Source organism: Myotis yumanensis, unplaced genomic scaffold (assembly GCF_028538775.1).
Source record: "Myotis yumanensis isolate MYYU_CA2020_CCGP unplaced genomic scaffold, mMyoYum1.0.hap1 SCAF_11, whole genome shotgun sequence".
Lineage (NCBI taxonomy): Eukaryota > Metazoa > Chordata > Mammalia > Chiroptera > Vespertilionidae > Myotis > Myotis yumanensis.
In genome coordinates this window covers 12,185,495-12,206,125 of record NW_027223762.1, presented here as the reverse complement: position 1 = coordinate 12,206,125, position 20,631 = coordinate 12,185,495, and the positions used below count along the sequence as shown (strand labels likewise).

At 38.9% G+C, this 20,631-nt stretch overlaps 1 protein-coding gene and 1 non-coding gene across 3 annotated transcripts in view; both read right to left on the bottom strand.

Moving 5' to 3' along the window:
- Positions 1-20,631, bottom strand: part of BABAM2 (BRISC and BRCA1 A complex member 2) — a 351,823-nt gene that overhangs the window by 248,736 nt on the left and 82,456 nt on the right. The gene's annotated exons all lie outside the window — the stretch shown is intronic.
- On the bottom strand, positions 13,321-13,424 carry LOC139020185 (U6 spliceosomal RNA). Its single transcript, XR_011473206.1, has one exon. It is a non-coding gene; the product is annotated as a U6 spliceosomal RNA (small nuclear RNA).

Genomic DNA, 20,631 nt, shown 5'->3' with positions numbered 1-20,631 from the left:
ATACAGTGATTGAAAGAGGCCTCTTGCTATGAAGTAATTTGATAGAGTACAAAGTCCTGTCCTCACTTTTGAGTTCCTGAAAATATAAATAGGATAATAACAACATAGTATAAAACAAAATGATCATTATGTAGTTTGGGATGCATTTTCTTCAGAGATCAATCAAACATTAATAAATAGAATACACAACATTCCATTTCTTGGTTAAGTACTCCTTTTAAGTCCTTGTTCCAGTAGAGAAACAAAAAGCTTTAGTTGCTTCATTAAAAAAAAAAAAAAAAAAAGCTTTTGTAATTCAATCATTTCTCTTTAGCTCTTTGCAAGTTAAAGGCTATAATCTATACACACATACCAAAAAATATATATATGAAAGCATATAAGCTGGCAAACATCTCTTACCAATTTGAATTCATTTCAGTTGATTCAACCTAATTGTTAAATGCATAGTAAAGACAGGCCAGCCAGTCCCTTTCCATTAAAATACAATCTCCCAATACATTAAAAAGCATCTGACCTCTTTGGCCATTAAATGCACACTTCCCTGGGAACTGACTTAGCTGAAAAACATCCTCATCAAGGGAGATACAGATCTGCTCAGTAAGATCAAATGTCCTCACTATTGCTGCTACATAACTACTTTTACTTATTAGGTCATTTGTGGTTTGAACCACTTTGCCTAGAAGAAGAGACCACAGAAGATATACTAGATTTTGGTCACTTCCTAAGCCTAGAACACATTTTAAAAACAGGTCTAGCAATGCAGTATATTAGAGCTTTCACTATCTTGAGTAGGAGAGAGAGAAAAATGCCCAAAGCTTCTTCAGGAAAAGGGAGCAGGAGCATAAATTAAGTGTGAAAAACAGAAAAATAAGTATTTCTCTATTCACAAAGCTCTTACTGTACTTTTTGGTACTGCATGAAAGAAGAAATTTGAAATGAGAATGGCTATGAAGTAGGCATAGGGTTCATAATATATTAACAAAGAAAAGAGAATAGAAAAGAGATTTCAATAATGAGTAATGAAAAATACATTAAGAGAAAGTGATAGCCCTGGCCAGTTTGGCTCAGCGGATATAGCACTGGCCTACAGACTGAAGGGTTCCAGGTTTGATTCCGGTCAAGGGCAGGTATCTTGGTTGCAAGCTCAATCCCTGGCCCTGGTCAGGGCACGTGCAGAAGGCAACCAATCAATGTGACTCTTTCACATCAATATTTCTCTCTCACTGTCTCTCCCTCTCCCTTCCATTCTCTTTATTATATATATATATATATATATATATATATATATATATATATCTCCACAAGTTAAGGATCAACAACAAAAAAAAGAGAGAGAGAAAGTGATAAAATCGACAAAAACAAAAGAATTAACTACTCTTATGAAACCTTATCCAGTCTCACTGAACACCTATATTCTTTTTAAAGACTGCTTAACCAGAGGTAGAATAACTGCTGAGAGTTGTCTACATGACAACTGACAATGTAGAATGTAGACCTGCCAACCCTCCCCCCATTCAGTTTACTGAAGTATCGTTTTCTAAACAAAGAATTGGCACCAGCCTCTGTGCAGTTAGGACCTATCTCACGTCTCGTGATCATTCTGACTCCCACTTTGGCTTTCCTGTCCAGGATGCCTGACCTGAGGGATGCTCCTCTTCATGCAACCCCCAACCTTCCCACATTTCTCTCTCTTAAATACACTCCACCACACATTTATATCCCCTAATTAATAACCCCACGAACTTTAAAAAGCCCAACCAATTCTCAACTCCTTTTTGAGCTTCCTTATTGTCAGCAACTTAGAGAGGGATAACATTTTCAGACGCCTAGCTCACCCCAATTCATGTCTCACTTATTCAAAACATGGCTTCTCAGCCATGCTGAAGCAAATTCATGTTCAAGGACACCAATAAATTAAAATGATGGGAAACATGTGCTAGGTTCATATCTATGGGGTGATGAAGAAGGAAAATAAGCAACTTAACAAAAGAGTTCTAGAACCATCACTGCCTAATACTGGAGGGGAAATCTTCTACAGAGTAAATAAGTTCTTCTAAAAAATTAAAGCTTATAGCCCGACCAGTGTTGCTCAGTGGTTGAGCATCAACCTATGAACCAGGAGGTCACAGTTCGATTCCCAGTCAGTGCACATGCCTGGGTTGCAGGCTTGATCCCCAGTGTAGAGGAAGCTGATCAATGATTCTCTCTCATCATTGATCCCTCTCCCTTCCTCTCTGAAATAAATAAAAAAAAATTTTTAATTAAAGCTTATATAAGAGTTTTCAATTAATTAAAGGATAAAGTACAGAAATAAATTAGAAATATTACTAAAAATTATATGGTAATAATTTCCCAATATATACATACATTAAATCAAAATGTGTACATCCTCCAGGGATTACAAGAGGGAAAGGGGTGGGGGAGGTAGGAGAGGGTGGAAGGGAAGGAGACTTGACTTTGGACCCATGCACAGATGATGTACTATAGAAATGTACATATGAAACCAAATAAATTCAATACAATTTTTTTTTAAAAAATGTGTACATCCTAAACTAATATAATGTCAATTCTATTTCAGGCAATCGGGGCCTGCTGGCCAGGGGGAGGAGCTAACCGCCACCACAGCGGGTTGTGGGCGGGCCAACTGGGGCCTGCCGGACGGAGGGGAGGGACCCTGGAGGTTGGCCGCCGCCCCAGAAGGGAGCCAGCCCTCGGCCCCCCTGGGAAAAGGGCCGCATCTTCTGCCACCCACCCCCAGTTTCGTGTCCCAGCCCTGGGGCCCAGCCCCAATCAGGCAATGGGGGCCTGCTGGCTTGGGGGCAAGACCGGGAGGTTGGCTGGCAGGTCCCATAGGCCATCGTGGCCTGTGGACTGAGGGCAGCTCCTGCATTGAGTGTCTGACCCCTAGTGGTCAGTGCACATCATAGCAACCAGTTGTTCCGGTAGTTCCTTCATAACGGTAGCTTAGGCTTTTATATATATAGGTGTGTTTTTTTGAAGAATCCTTTTTTCAAAAATCATTCTCAATATCCCGTAGAAATCCTATTTCTAGAACTCTAAGAAAACAACAAAAATAAGGGGGGCTCACGGACAAAATATATACAAACAGTCATTTATAATGAAATCCAAATAACCTAAATGCCTGATAAGAAATAGTTGGAAAAACTATTAAGTCACTTAAAAAAATAATATGGAGCCAATATGTTTACAAATACTGTGTAATAGTGTAGAAAGTACTTTTGTTAAAATATTAAATGAAGGCAGATAAAAAAAGCAACTGTATGATCTTAACTTTGATTATCCCCATCCCTTCCCAACCCTCCACAGCATAAATCATCTATGCATAGAAAAATTACTAGAAGAAATGTTAACAATGGATGTCTATGATTGAGAGTTATTTAGAAGAGGTTTTTCCCTTCTACATTTTCTCTTTTTTCCAAAATTTCCAAGTATATGTTTATACATACATATGTATAAGTGTATTTGTGCACATATATAGGCACATACTTTCATAATGGAAAATATAAATTTTTAAAAATAGAATAGCATACTTCAGATACTTCATTTCAAACTGTTTCTCAATCTCCAAGTTTAAGAAATTCCACTTGCCATTTACATATTTTATGAAGTCAGACTTCAATTGTGTCTTCAGATCAACAAAATGTTAGCCAATTCCACAGCCTTCTGGAGAACAAATCTTGCATCATTTAACCCTAAGTAAATATGCTTCAAGTAACCTTGAACTCACTGTTTCTTAAATTCCAAGCTTCACAGAACATTTCCAGAAAGCTAATGCAATATGCTAGAATATAATGGTCACAGTTGTAGGAATTTATTATGTTTTTCTCAACCAAAACTCTTTTGTATTACAGTCCTCTGAATGGAAATCTTAGGAAATGACCACTGGCATTTTACACTTCTAACAGAACTGTAACTAGACAGCATGGATTTTTTTATAGCATGAATTTTTTAAATGTCACTTCATCTGAAGAATACAAAAGATAACAAAAGTCAATTTGCTATTTGTCATATTTGTAAGAGGACCAAGTATTAATAGAAATTTACACTCTAGGGCAGAGTTGTATAACTCCTCTAATATATCATCTAAAATAATTTAAGTGAAATCATCTTTAAAAATTTTCATATTTCCTTAAAATATAGCACCTTCTTAACTTCTTGAAATACAGTTAATATCACATGAATTTGGGGGTAGATGAGAGGAAAGCTGGATTAGGAGAAACTAACTTTGGGACTACACAGAGCAAATCTACTCCCACCTCCATATAAATATATATATATATATATATATATATATATATATATATATATACACACACACACACACACACACACACACACAGCACTCCCTATAGCATAAAAATAAGTATAAATAGCATATCCTTTATAGTAATAGTTAACTTATAGTTAATGTTTGGGGATTTTATTTTTGAGAAGATTCAACTATTTTTTTTATAAAATGGGGTACATGGAAGGGGAGAGAACATTATAGTTGTATTCTGCTTCACAACAATTTGTAGGGTACTCATAGAAATAAATTTTGGTAGGGCAAAAAATTAAATGGGGTCATTCTGTAATCCTCAGTGGCTTTTTTGTTGTTGTTGTTAATCCTCACCCGAGGATATTTTTCCATTAATTTTTAGAGAGAATGGAAGGGAGAGGGAGAGACAGAAAGAGAGAAACATCAATGTGAGAGAAACACATCTATTGGTTGCTTCCCATACATGTCCCAACCAGGGCCGGGGATCGAGCCTGCAGCCTAGGTATGCGCCCTTGACCGAAATCGAACCCAGGACCCTTCAGTCCTTGGGCCGATATTCTGTCCAGTACGCCAAACCAGCTAGGACCTCAGGGGCTTTATTTAAAAATATTCTAACAATTTTCTTCATCTTTATAAGCAGAGCCTACTGTTGCAATGATGTTTGAATTTGTTAATTTCAATGTTTGAACACTCAGTGGATTCTGGGAAACTCAAAAGCTAATTCAAAGCTAATTCTGACAGCCAAAACAATAACTTAGGAGACAACCAATCAAAGGTCATTTCTGGGATTAATATGAGCTAGTAAAGGTATACCTACTTAGGAACTGTGTCTGACAAGTAAATTGAATGTACTCTGATGAAATGTGGTATTTTGTAACCTGTGTTCTGTGGCTACTGTTGGTGCCTGGAGTAATCTGAGTAGAAGTCACTCCAGACCTCTTAAACCTGCTTTAACTACAACACCTCTGCCACTCTTTGTTTTGGTTTGGTTTGGTCTGGCCTGGATCTTGGTTTTGTTGAAGTTTTACCTAAGATGTCATTTGAAAAAAAATTTTTTTTTAACAAATGTATGTCTAATACAAAGTGAATACTTCAGTGAAATCTTATGCTCCTTCTGTCCTTCCAATCTGTGACCATCTTCACCTTGATATCAGAAGCTATGCTAAGAAGAATCCAGAATCATAAAATAGCCTGGAGGGCCTTTAAGATGCGCTGAAATTTTCTCTAGTTTTTAAAACATTTGTCCCAAGTCACCAAATTAGTCTACAAATGCACAGTACATGTTTTGAGTAAAGGGATTTGTCTCCTTAAATCATACATATCTTGTCAATAAGTAAAGTGGAACTGGCATCTCCTCAAAAAACCTAGTGTCCAATTGGGGCAGCCAAGGAAGCTTCTGGCTGTGGTTCTGCCACAGCTTTCTCTAGAGCTCTCCAAGGTTCTGAGCTGCCTGTCAACCAGCCAACTTCCCTGGATTTTTGTAAAGAATTGTTGTAACCTAAGATCTTTCTAAAAGGACTTTATTATTGCCTTGCCAGGATACTGGTTACTAATGGCAATGTGATCCTGATTCTATATCAATACAGAGACGACAATTACATATCCTTGAGAAGAAAAAAGGTAGTGTCTTGGGAAAACTATACAAATATCGTCTGGCCAGAGTGGCTCAGTGGTTGAGCATTGACCTATGAACCAGGAGATCACAGAACAATTCCTGATCAGGGCACATGCCCAGGTTTCAAGCTTGATCCCAGGGTGTGCAAGAGGCAGCCAATCCATGATTCTCTCTCATCATTGATGTTTTTCTATCTCTCTCTCCCTCTCCCTTCCTCTCTCTGAAATCAATTAAAATACACACACACACACACACACACACACACACACACACACACCTCAGTAGCTGAAAAAACCACTTTTCCATGTGATTTTATGATAGAAGTGACAGACTCATAACATAAGTAAAGCAAAATAGGGAACCTTAAATCTGAATTTTTTGAAATGCTATTCAGTAGGCAACCTCACCCACAGTTGCTAGGTAAACAAAACTTCTAATTAACAGAGGAGGAGTTCTGGGGAATCTTCAAATACCTACCAAAAGATGACCTACTGGGGCATCACCCCAGAATTTCTCTATCATCCCAGTTTTGTGCTAGGGTTTCAGAATCACTGGAATTGGTGTCAGAATCATTGGAATTGGTACACTTAACTTATTTAATTTTTTCCACAGGAGGTATACTTTTTAAAAAATATATTTTTATTATTGATATTACAGATATCTCCAACTTCCCCCTTCTCTTCCCCCCCCCTTCTTAGCCCCTACCCACCCACCCCCAGGTCTTCACTACCTTATTATCCATGTCCATGGGCTATGCATATAAGTATTTAAATTCTTTGGTTTATCTCTTCTTATCCCCCCAACCCCACATTGAGGTATGTCAGTCTGTTCTTAATCTAAAATATACAAAAGTATCTCCAAATTATGCCTTTGGCTCCATTTTAAAAAATCAAAAAATTGTATTATCCCGTCTTCAGAAGTGGCTGTAAGATTACCTTTCAGTTCCTCTTGAAGTGAAAAGCACACAGCTAGCTCCATGTCATGTTGAACTGCCACTTTAAATAGGTCTCAAGGATCACACAGCGTGCTAACTTCCACTTCCTTCTTTGGAATTAGGGGTAAGTAGATGGGAGGAAGCAAGGTGGGAGGAAGCAGGGGAAGGAAGGAACCTCAAACCACACCTCTTGGTCCAGCCTTCCTTGCTTATTAAGGAGGGAGAAAGACAGCAGATACTTCTCTATCTTGGAAACCTCTCAAGTGGACCAAGTCTGAGAAGAAAGGAAATGCGCTCCACAGAACATTTCTAGTCTTTCTTCTCTTAACAGTATAACTAACCTCTTGGAGAATAGAAATGATATTTTTCCACAACGTGTACAAAATAACTAAGACTGGGAACACTAAAATCACTTAATATAAGCATGAATATAGAAGAAAACGGTGGATTTAGTTATTATTCAATAGTATTATTCAACTCTTTGGAGAATGCTAAATTGAATAATAACTAAATCCACTCTATTTCTCCTGTATAATGTTATCTTTATCCACACAACTTTACGATACTATCTATTTTTTAAAAAATCAAATCTATTTGAGGTTAAAATACTTATATTTTATACCTATTATTTCTCAGAAAAAAATAAAATATTACTATTTTGGATAAAATGCCAGAGTAGACTAAAATTTTATTTAAAACCCCTATACAGCCCTGGCCAATGTTGCTCAGTAGATCAACTATTGGCCCGTGCACCGAAGGGTTTGATTCCCAATCAAGGGCATGTACCTGGGTTGCAGGTTCAAAAAGAAATGGGAATCTACCCTGAGATCTGGTCCTGATCTGGTCCTGCAAGAGGCAACCAATCGATGTGTCTCTCTCACATCGATGTTTCTTTCTCTTTCTCTCTCTTCTCTCTCCCTTCCACTCTCTCTAAAAATCAATGGAAAAAATATTCTCAGGTGAGAATAGCAACAACAAAATAAAAGCCCTATACATTAAAAGGGTAATTCCGCCTATACAACAAAGTGTTTTTTTTTAAATTGAAACTGAAACTTAAATTCCTTTAAGCTGAGCATGCATTGAATTTACCAAGATCCCAACAATTACCCCCCAAAAAAATCCTTTTGTGGTTCCAGATTAGATGTGGCTCCAAAAACAGTTGCTGCTATTTATCTGAATCACTGATGCCACACACCTTCTCAATCAATGCTACTCAACCTCTGAGAATACAAAGCAACGTTGCAATGGCAGAAAAGAAATTAGTAGCCCGCTGGCGTGGCTCAGTGATTGAGCGTTGACCTATGAACCAGGAGGTCAGGGTTCGATTCCCAGTCAGGGCCCCTGCCCGGATTCGGGCTGGATCCCCAGTGTGGGGTGTGCAGGAGGCAGCCAATCAATAATTCTCTTTCATCATTGATGCTTCTATCCTTCTCTCCCTCTCCTTTCCTCTCTGAAATCAATAAAAATGTTTTTAAAAAGAAATTAGCAAATATGATTTCTAATTTAATTCAAATTGTTTTTCCTGTGGATGTATTTAAATTGTCCAGGTTGCTCGAGTATTATCCAGGGATGTGATTTTGAAGGAGACAGCTTGTTACTGGTTTTTCTGGCTGTACTACAAGAAACAACAGTGTGAGCTTATTTTAAGTTAATGTGTGCTTCTGTGTTTCTTTACAAGATATTAACTGCAATAGTTTAGTTAAAGCAAGCACTTTGTTCAGGCTTGACTTTTCATAAAAAATGTCTTTAAAACTTAGAAGGTTAAGAGTCCCAATTTCTGCCTATAGACTTTTAAGCTTGGAGCAAATTATTTAAATATGATGAAAGATAGTTCTCATTTAGTGATCTCTGCTACCAGCAGAGTGTTTTTCAGCTATAGGTGTGTCACATCAAAAGAGTCCTATCCATTCTCCTATATCAAACGAACAACTTTCTTCCTGCCTAGGTCAGGCCCAGATCTCAGGGTAGATGCTCATTTCTTCTTGACTACCATAATAAAAAAGAGACCCACAGAAACAAGACAGAGAGCAAGAGCTCCAACCAAGTTGTTAGTTTTAAATAGAGAAACACCTATTTAAAACTACTCTGACACCTGGTTTCTAATCCCTGCCCTAAATGATTTCCCTAGCTAGACTTGGCCCCTGGGCCACCCTGCACAACCATTTCTCCTTACCTTAACTTAGCTTCTCCTTACCTTAACTTTGCTAGACCTTCTTTTTAGTCAATATGCCAGTCTTGGGCCTTCCTGGCCAGTGATATTAAAGCCACCAATGTTTTAGTAATACAATTTGTGTATAAATAATTAGAAGAAACTCCAACTGAAAAGGAAGCTACCCCAAGCTCTTCCTTTTATACCAGCCACCTGCAGCTACAATAGCAAGAAAGAAAAGCCATACAAAGTAGGCCATCAACTAAAGCAGTGTTTCTCAACCTTCTGGCCCTTTAAATACAGTTCCTCATGTTGTGACCCAACCATAAAATTATTTTCATTGCTACTTCATAACTGTAATGTTGCTACTGTTATGAATCGTAATGTAAATATCTGATATGCAGGATGGCCTTAGGTGACCCCTGTGAAAGGGTCGTTCGACCTTTCAATTTAAAAATGGGCAAAGGACCTGAATAGACACTTCTCCAAAGAGGACATACAGATGGCCAACAGACATATGAAAAGATGCTCAATGTTACTAATCATCAGAGAAATTCTAATTAAAACCACAATGAGATATCACCTCACAGCTATCAGAATGGCAATCATCAATAAATCAACAAACAACAAGTGCTGGCGAGGATATAGAGAAAAGGGAACCTTCATGCACTGTTAGTGGGAATGCTGATTGGTGCAGCTACTGTGGAAAGCAGAATGGAGATACTTCAAAAAATTAAAAATGGAACTGCCTTATGACCCAGCGATTCCACTTCTGGGAATTTATCCAAAGAAACCCAAAACATTAGTTCAAAAGAATATATGCACCTCTACATTCATTGCAGTGTTATTTACAATAGCCAAGATTTGGAAGCAGCCCAAGTGTCCATCAGTAGATATGTGGATAAAAACAACTATGGTACATTTACAGAATTGACTACTACTCGGCTGTAATAAAAGAAGAAAAATGTACCCTTTGTGACAGCATGGATGGATCTAGAGAACATTATGCTAAGTGAAAGACAAGTACCATATAAGTTCATTCATATGTGGAATCTAATGGACAAAGTGAACTAGCAAGCAAGATAGAGACAGACTCATAGATAGAGAGCAGGCAGCAAGCAGTGGCTGGGAGGGTGGAGGGATTGAGCAAAAAAAAAAGAAAGAAAGAACTCATGGACACGGACAACAGTGATTGCAGGGGGAAAAGAGGGAGTAGAGGTGGAGGGGAGTATGGGGGGAATAAGCGGTGACAGGGAAAAATAAAATAAAGATGAGAAAAAACAAACTCTACCTCCCAGCCCCAGGTCCATATAATGGTCTTGGCCTAAACCCACATGTAGTACATCTATGGTTTGATATCCATTTTCCTCCTCTGGAACACAAACCCAGAATTCCTTGGGAAAACCACCCTTCCCCATTCTCAGGCATAGGTTTGGGGTAAAAACTTCCCTTCAAGGTCCTTAGGTTCTGACTGCCTAAACGCAGTGGTCGGCAAACTGCGGCTCGAGAGCCACATGCGGCTCTTTGGACCCTTGAGTGTGACTCTTCCACAAAATACCGACTTCTGCGCATGGGTCACGAAGTTTCAATCGCACTGTACATGTGCGCCCGCACGTGGTATTTTGTGGAAGAGTCACACTCAAGGGGCCAAAGACCCGAATGTGGCTCATGAGCCGCGGTTTGCCGACCACTGGAAACCATCAACATTTTCTATGCACCTATCATGGATGACTGATTCAACACATTCCTAATCAAACCCAATGAGAAAATGAAAACATCAGTGGGACTTCTGAGAAATAAAAGTGCTCTTTCTTCTCAACATAGGAGAATATAAAAGTCTGAATGGGAGTAACAATTCCATATTCACAAGGAAAGGGGCTTGAGCTGCTGGGCGAATATGGAGACTAAGAACAAAGTCAACACAGTGGGAGGCCGAGCAAAGAAGAAATAGAAACTAGGTCCTTAATGACATTATTTCAGCCACTGGACCAACCTTTATCTGAACCCCTTTTAAATTCTGTAAGCCAAAGAATTCCCCTTATTGTTTGAGCCTGTTTCAATCAGGTTTTCTATCACTTTAAAAAAAAAAAAAAGGTGAGGGAAAGGGGGGGGAGGAAGTGAAAGGAGGGAGGGACGGAGGGAAGGGAAAGAGAGAGGGAGGGAGGGAGGGAGGAGAAACAATAAAAGAGGGCTGATACTGTACCACCATTTTACCTCCTCTAAGAGAAAGATAGCGGGAGAGGTGCATGAACTCTAGATTTGGTTTGGAACCTTATGTTTTCTGCCAGATAAAAAAGTTAAGTAGCTTCTTACATTATATGCAGAGAAATCTAAATAGAGGATTAACCTATTCCCACTAATACAACAATGGTTACAATCATTTCTCTTAAGGAAAAAGAAGGAAAGATGGACGACTATACCCTTGTGTATTAAAACTCACTCAATGAACTTAAGTTAAATGGATCTGAAATAGGTGTGCAAGATGTTCCCCATCCCAGAGCTTTTTAAACACCAATAAGTGGTATTTGATTCAGTGGGAGTTCTGCTAAAGAATGGAAAGGAAAAAAGCAAGCAACTGTTCCAGACCAGAAAGGACACTCTGATTACTGGCATGTGTCTTGGGGCTATACAACAAGCAGCACCACCTTCATAGCACTGAGCTGAGAAAGGAGGCTTCACTGGCTCCTGGCCTGTAAACAGGAGATATTTTTAACTCTCCTGCACCTGACTGGAACATAGTCAGCACATACAAAGTGTGCTGTGGTGTCATGAATGCTAGCCCCATGCCAAACCTGAAATGAGTACTTTGATCAGTAAACCTTTTATGGTTTTTGCACATTCTCTCTCCAGAGAGACTGCAAATTGGGCCCCCACAAAGTAGCCAGAGCAACTGCCTTCGAACTATTTGTCAATTTAGCAATACATAGTGATTACACAATTTCATCCATTTTCACTTCCTTAAACACCATCCCTCTCCAGCCCCCAAAGCTATTCCTCAACAGTTATTTTAACTGCGCTGCTCCTCACAGTTAATTTTTTTAAAGTATGTTCCAAATTGTACCATCCAAACAGCCTTCCTTGGATCTCAGGATAAATAATCATGACTAGAGACCCCTCCTATGAAATGCTTCATGCACCTTAACAAAGCCCTAAAAAAATGAGGTTCTTTCTATTAATAAACACCACTTTTTGCTTTTTAATCTTGTAATAGAAAGCTATCAATACACCATCTTCCATGACTAAGGAAGCCTACTATCTTCAGTAAGTGCGTGAAACCTTTTCCATCTACAGCTACAGTTCCCTTCCTGGCTATCAGCAGCATAGCTGGGAAAGCATCTTAAAAAGACAGGTTCTCAGGTCCTACCTTCTGAGGCACTGATTCTGTAATACCTACTCCTTGGCCCTAGAGAATCTCTTGTGATTTTGTTGGCAAGGCAGAAAACCAGAAAATTTGATCATTTTCCTGATGAATGTTCTCATTGTAATCAAAGGCCCAAATAATTTAACATAAACTCATTAGGTCTTCACAGAAAATCCACTGTCTAAATCAGGGGTCCTCAAACTTTTTAAACAGGGGGCCAGTTCACTGTCCCTCAGACCGTTGGAGGGCCGGACTATAGTTTAAAAAAAAAACTATGAACAAATTCCTATGCACACTGCACATATCTTAATTTGAAGTAAAAAAACAAAATGGTAATTCAATATTTGTATTTGCATGTGGCCCTCGGGCCGTAGTTTGAGGACCCCTGGTCTAAATGATGGCTAAAGGCTCTATGACAGTGGTTCTCAACCTTGGCTGCACATTAGAATCACCTGGGAATCTTTTTAAAATCCTGATTTCTGGGCCTCGTCCTCCGGAAATTCTGTTTCTTTGTTACTAATGTTGTGGCCCCACCCCATAAAAAAGAAACAGAATTTCTGGAGGATGAGGCCCAGAAATCAGAATTTTAAAAAGATTCCCAGGTGATTCTAATGTGCAGCCAAGGTTGAGAACCACTGCTCTATGAGTTTTCCATTAGAGCTGCCCCCACAGAACGTGTCTCCAGACCCTCTGATCTACTTCTAATAATAATTAACACCTGGAATCCAGGGCTACACATACCCAGAAAAAAAAAATACTTCAAGATGAGGAGAGATTTGAAGATAGTGGCATAGGTAAATGCCTGTATCGCCACAACCACAACAAAATTACAACTAAAATACAGAACAACCATCATCCAAAACCACTAGAAAGTTGGCTAAATGGAAGTCCTACAACTAGAGGGGTAAAGAAGAAAGCTCACTGAGGTGCAGACGTGTGGAACGGGCTGGTCCAGTACCCATGTGTGCTGCTTTTTTTTTTTTTTAATATGGAACGCTTCACGAATTTGCGTGTCATCCTTGCGCAGGGGCCATGCTAATATTCTCTGTATCATTCCAATTTTAGTATATGTGCTGCCAAAGCCGCTGTTTTAACACTACGGTGTCGGGTGAATTTTCTGCCAAAATATAAGATGGCGCGGGCAATTATTTAGGTTTCCCGCGCAAAAGCAGAGTTAGTTTAAAATGCCTATATCTTTTGAAGTATGGGTTCGATTGAAATGAAATTTTCGGTTTCTTGTGTAAAAAATGAAAATTTATTCAATCACAGACATTTTTTTATCTATTCAGTACATAAATAATTCGATATATATAAACTAAATACGAAAAACCCAAAAAATACTTATTACCTAAAAATATACACATATTTTTAAAGTTTAAAATAAAATTTTCATAATAAATCAAAACAAATAGAAATTAATAGTTTTTTAGCGTATGATATTTTTCAAAACACTTGTACTCGCATTTTCAAGATCGCTATCACAAGAATAATTGGACAACTTGTCTGCACAAAACTCATCATCACTATAGTCTGAATGCTGCGACATTCTAGGTTAAAGCAAATAAAAATAATACTAACTGAAAATAGCGGTACTCCGATAGATATCTGATATAAAAAAATAATTATTATGCGAACACTTTGCGGAACGATTTTATTTTATTTGGTTAAAAAATTCTATATGAATGTCTTTATCACAATATATTTAAATATTTAAACACGTAATAATATTCACAAAACTCAAAACTAAAGACGTCCGGACACAAGAAGTATTTCTCAATAACTATTCTCTTTGCATGGTGAGATATCCAGGGATATCGGTTATAAAATGAGAAAACAATACATTGGTACCCTAACGGTATTGTACTCGACCAGCGCCATAAAGTGTTCTCTACTTACAAGGGATTTTTATGATACCTATTACCCCAATGGGTATGAAACGGTTCGCATACGCAGGTAGGTATCTTTGTGAACGGCAAACAAACAAATATTTGGTAATACGCAGTTACAATCGGCCCGAGTTTACACGTTTCCCGCACTCCACCGCAAATCTATATGAACCGAGGTAAGACGGCTCCCGCGGAGTACGCGCAATTCACGCGAGCCGACTTAACTCGTTTCCCGCAATCCAAGTGTTAATCAGGAGGGAGACTGTCTCTACAGAGGCCGCCCGTGAGGAGCAAGGGGTCCCAACCCCACACCAGAGCCTCAGCCCAGGCTCCCAGAGCTAGGAAAAGAAGTCCCCATAATGATGGGCTGTAAAAACCAGTATGGATTGGGGCTCAGTGACACAGAGGCTGCTGGACCCAGCTGTTCCTCTTAAAAAGCCGGCACCACAAACTGAACTTGCAAGGTCCTGCTTCCTCTGAGCTCCAGCACCAGGGGGAGGCTTCGGGGAACACAGACACACACAAGGAGAAACTGGATTGTCTAGCATCAGGCCAGAAACTCAGGAGCAGCTTTCTCCCAGAAGGAGGTGCTCGCAGGGATCATGGTTCCTATGCTGGGACCTTCCTGGTCACAGGGCTGACTGGCAGCTATTTCTGTTTGCTCTGCCCTGGTGATTCCCTAAGACCCGCCTCATCCAATTTACAATCCCACCCAAGCTGTGTGCAGCAGCTTTTGCATATGAATGGCCTGTCCTTGCTCAGGTTAAACTCTCTCAAACAAGCTGTAGCTGGGTCAGGGAGCCTCAAACTTATCAATAAAAGGCCCAAGACCCAGCACCAGCCTACCTTGCTCCATAGCTGGGCCTCATCTGGGCACTTCCAAACCTGATACAAAAAGGAATAATCTGCAGATCTCTCTGTAGTTCCTGCTGGGTGGCCCCAGGCAGTGGCTGACCCTGCACCTCCCTGGAGACCCAAGAGCCAATGTAATCCAGTGGTCAGTATCAGACAATACCAGATTACAACTCTACACATCCATAAGTGACACACTCAAGGGGCAGACTCAGTGAGCACCAAAGCCCCACTGAAACAAGTCCTACTCCATTGGGGTGTCTCCTACACAGCAGCTCTCCCACTGAAGTTGCAGCTGGTCCTCATAGCCAACTGGCCTGGAGGTCAATTCCTCCCAGTGACACCAATAGCAATCAAGTCTCAACTACAACAAAACTGTGCTCACAGCCAACAAAGGGGTGCACCTAGAGCTCCCAGCTCAGATGACTAGGGAGTCTGAGCCACTGGGCCCTATAGAACACCTACTACACAAGGCCACTCTACCAACTCAAGGAGACATAGCAGCTCTACCCAATATATAGAAACAAACACAGGGAAGCAGCCAAAATGCAGAGACAAAGAAACATGTCACAAATGAAAGTAATGGAAGAAAGCAAACTGCTGGATATAGAGTTCAAAACCACAGTTATAAGGTTACTCAAGAATCTATATATAAAAGGCTAATATGCTAAGTGTCTGACCATCTGACCAGTCGCTATGACATGCACTGGCCACCAGGGGGCAGGGGCTCAACACAGGAGCTGCCATGACATGCACTGGCCATTTACACAGAAATGGCAACACGGACCTGGCGCCCACAGAGCAACACTCAGCTTCCCCCAAGCGGGACACAGGCCCCACCACCACCCCGGAGCAACAGCCCACCAAATTGCAGCTGACACTGCCAAGACCCCATGGTGTAAAATGTGGCCCACAGCCCAGCCCAGCCTGGAAACGGTCGCTGTGGTAGTCGGGTAATGACATTACATAGCAATGCCCGGTTTCCTCTCCCTAGCGACTAGCCTCCTTGGAGTTTCTTCAGCCCAGGAACACAATGTGCTTTATAGCCAGGTGCAAACATTTTACACTTTAACCAAATGTCTGTGAAGCGTTTTCCCATACCTCATCTCATTTGATTCTCACAGAAGTCCTGGAGTAGGTAGAAAGGAGACTCAATGGAATCCCACTTTCTTTTCATTAGGCGGAAAATGGAGATTTAGAAAGCTTAGAAACTTGACCTGACTGAAAAGAAGTAAGAAATGGTGGAACTTGAAAATGACTTCAGGTTTTCTCACAGCGCAGAATATAGTCAAACACTCCTGCAGTTAAATATTTTACCCTTTGTTCTCCCTGTGTGATCTACAATAATAATCTGCTTTGTGTTGATATTTACTGCTGTGTTGCTGACAATTACCTGAAAGAGAAGTAGGGGTGCTTCACTGGGCTGGAAGAAGTTTAGCTACATCAGAAAGCAGGTCTAATTAAGCAAGTTTATATATATATCTTGCTGGCACCAATTGCATGCATGTGTTTCAATCTGTCATTGTCAATCGTGAATTTGGTTGACACTGCTATTATACAGAAACAGTGAATAGCAATATTAAAATATTTCTTCTAATTAATTTCCTTTCATAGTACACGAATTCGTGCACCAGGCCACTAGTCTTCTATAAACCCCCAAAAAAATGGAAAAGGACCAGTCAGAAATTAAGCATACACTGAAATTAAAAATAATATAGAGGGATTCAACAGTAGAGGATTCTGAGAATTAAATCAATGATGTGAAATATGAGGAAGCAAAAAACACCCAACCAGAAGAGCAAAAAGAAAAAAGAATCCAAAAACATGAAGATAGTGTAAGGAGCCTCTGGGACAACTTCAAGCAGACCAATATTCACATTATGGGGGTGCCAGAAGAAGAGACAGAGCAAGATATTGAAAATCTAGTTGAAAAAATAATGACAGAAAACTTCCCCTACCTAATGAAAGAGACTTACAAGTCCAGGAAGCACAGAGAGTCCCAAACAAGAGGAACCCAAAGAGGACCATACCAAGACACATCATAATTAAAATGCCAAGGGCTAAAGACAAACAGAGAATCTTAAAAATAGCAAGAGAAAAGCAGTTACCTACAAGGGAATGCTCATACAACTGTCAACTGATATCACAACAGAAACTATGCAGGCCAGAAGGGCAAGAAATATTCAAAGTGATGAATAGCAAAGACCTACAACCAAGATATTCTACCCAGCAAAGCTATCATTTAGAATTGAAGGTCAGATAAAGAGCTTCACAAACCAGAAAAAGCTAAAGGAGTTCATCACCACCAAACCAGTATTATATGAAATGTTGAAGGGTATTCTTTAAGAAGAGGAAGAAGAAAAAGATAAAAAAAATATGACCAATATAATGCCAAAAATACATACCTATCAACAACTGAATCAAAATAAGCAAATAAGAAATCTAATGAATAAACTGGTGAATAAAATAGAATCAGAGGCATGGAAATGGAACAGACTGATGATTCTCAAAGGGAAGGGAGGTAGGAGTGCAGGAAGAGATTAAACAACTGTCTTATATGCATATTTGCATTACCTATGGTGGAGAGGGGAAATGGGGGAGGGGGGGGACATCTATAATAATCTCAACAATAAAGATTTTTAAAAAAAAATCTTCAAGATGCCCAGTGGTGTGGCTCAGTGGTTGAGTGTCAACCTAGGAATCAGAAAGTCATGGTTCAATTCCCGGTCAGGGCACATGCCTGGGTTGTGGGCTTGATCCCCAGTGGGGGATATGCAGGAGGCAGCCAGTCTATGATTCTCTCTCATCATTGATGTTTCTATCTTTCTCTCCCTCTCTCCCTTCCTCTCTGAAATCAATAAAAATTAAAAATAAATAAATAAAACTTAAAGATAGAGAACTAACTTCCTTTTTGCTAATTCCTATTTCTCCTACAGTAATGGATTCTACAAATTTGATCTCCTCATCTGACTAGATCCATAATACTAGTATCTTCCAGACTCCTCCTGGAATCCCATCATCTTTAATGTATTTTTTTTCCATCATCCTTAATTTAAATGTCACCTATGCCCCAGGGAAAAAAAGCCCCAAATCGCTTACTAAATGGTGTGATCATTCTTAAATTGGATTACTTATTTGAGTTTAATTTTAAATCACCATTGTTGTTTTTTCTCTCAAATGTTGTTGTGATGGGTTCATTAATATTAAGAAAGTATGGAGGGGTCCCAAATTGGCAGCCTCAGCCTGTAGTCATGGTTACTTTGACCCACATAAAAAATTTTATTTGAAAATCTTTAGACAAAACATACACACTTCGGTAGGTCACAATCTCTACCAATTACTACTGTTTCATACCTGTCCTTTCCACTCATTTGTACTACTTGGCTGGCTCCTTCAGGCAACTGAGTTTGCAACCAAAATTAATATTTCAGGGGGCACTCAAATTAATATTTCAGGGCAGTTCCTACAGATACGTTTTAGTTCCTTCCATGTTTCTTTCACTTACGGTAGAGACATAAGGCGTTTTTTAGTGTCACATAAGCAAAATGCAGCAGAACAAATGGCTAAAGTTCCTCAGGCATTGAAAATGAAAAATAAAAAGAAAGTTCTATTCAGTGTACCCACTAATTTTCATAAAGAATGACTGACTGTCTGAATGATATAGTTACTTCATATTATCATCCCTCTATTAACTATAAATTATCTGAGAACAGGGACAGTGTCTTGTTCATCTTTGAGGAAGGGCTGCGCTAGACATCATGGGCTATTCAAAGGGGCACTCAAATTATTTGTCAAGTGAATGATCACTACTATTCAATTCATTATAAACTAAGTTAAATATATTAAAGGATCCAAATTTTTTCCAGGGTCGGTAGAATACTGGCTACTAGAGCCAAACTAATCTGTAGATAAGAGCGGAAGTAGACAAAAGAAAACTGGACAGCAATTCTGAAAATATAATATTGCAATATGACTAATTATAACCAATAATTAAAAGAGACTTTACTTTGATGGTGAATGCGGTACAGTATGCAAATGATGTTATTGAGGTGTACACTTGAAACCTATATGGTTTTATTAGCTAATGACACCCCAATAAATTCAATAAAAACTAAATAAAAATAAAATAAAATGCTAAAAAAGTTTGAAGTCTAAAAAATATTAGCTTAAAGGCATTTTAAGACATAATTTCTTTTCAAAGCCTAGCACAGTTAAAATAAGAATGTAAAAGAAAAGAATCATACAAACAAAATCAAATTATCATGGCTCAATAGAAAGGTCGAAGAGGTACAAAATAGCACATTAAATCAGTTCTCAGTTCAAAAAAAATGCATGAGATGTTGATCTTCCTGTTTTTCATAAACCATATAATTGTGCTTCCAGAAAACCACCAAGCATCTGCCTCTATGTAGCTATTTCTTTTAATCTTGGAGCTCTCACAAGGAAATAGGGAGTATACTGTGCCAGGATCACTATCTTCTCCAGCCAAAATCATTATGCCTTGGAGCCAATTTCCTCTTGGTAAATTTTGATCAAATTCTTTCAATTTGCAGCTTCCTTAGCGCTAGTAAATGGCTGCACATGTCACAAGGCGTTATACATGTGTATATGCTTAACAATACACATTATAAATTTAACAGTAATGTATACACATCTGCACACAAGTAAACATATATCTATGTATGCAGCTGCACATATATACCCATGCGTATCAGTTCTTATAAGTCTCTGTTTGACTCTCTTATGAATACCACAGTCACGAAACCCATTTGGGCTTTCTTAATCCAGTGATAAGTCTCTGACAACTAACAGTACTTTGGGACACTGCATTAATCAACTCTACCATGCAGCTACAATTTAATATTGATCAAGGTTAATACCAATAATTCTGTAAAGTTGTACACCTAAAATTTACATAATGTTATTAACCAATTTTACCCCAATAAATTTAATTTTTATTTTAAAAAAAAACAATAATTCTGATGCAACAAACAGTCCCTCAAAAGTTTGAATCATCAAAGAAAGATCAAATTATGTTCTACTTTTAGTGTAAAAGGTATTTTATAAAAAAATCAATTATTTTAAAAGAACTAGTGATCTATATAGAGTTGATACAATAAATTCTGTCTGAATATTTGATTAACCAGTATACCTTATTTCCCAGTTATTCACATGAAGAAAAATTTTATATGATTCCTCTCTTTTATATATACATATTACATATATTATTAGCAGGGATTTCAGATTAACCACAATACCATATTTTACAAATATGATGTATAATTTCTCAATCCTTTAAGGGCCAAATTGTTGACTCTCTAGTTGTTGTTGTGATTCTTTAAAATAATCTGTATTAAATCTAATTCACCTTTCCTGGTGAATCAAGGTCATTATTATGAGAATACTAGAGGCCCGGTGCACAAAAATTTGTGCACCCTCAGCCCAACCTGTGCCCTCTCACAGTCTGTGACCCCTCGGGAGATAACCACCTGCTGGCTTAGGCCCGCTCCCTGGGTGGCAGATGGCAAGCCCGTATCCCGCACTGCCTGCCCCAC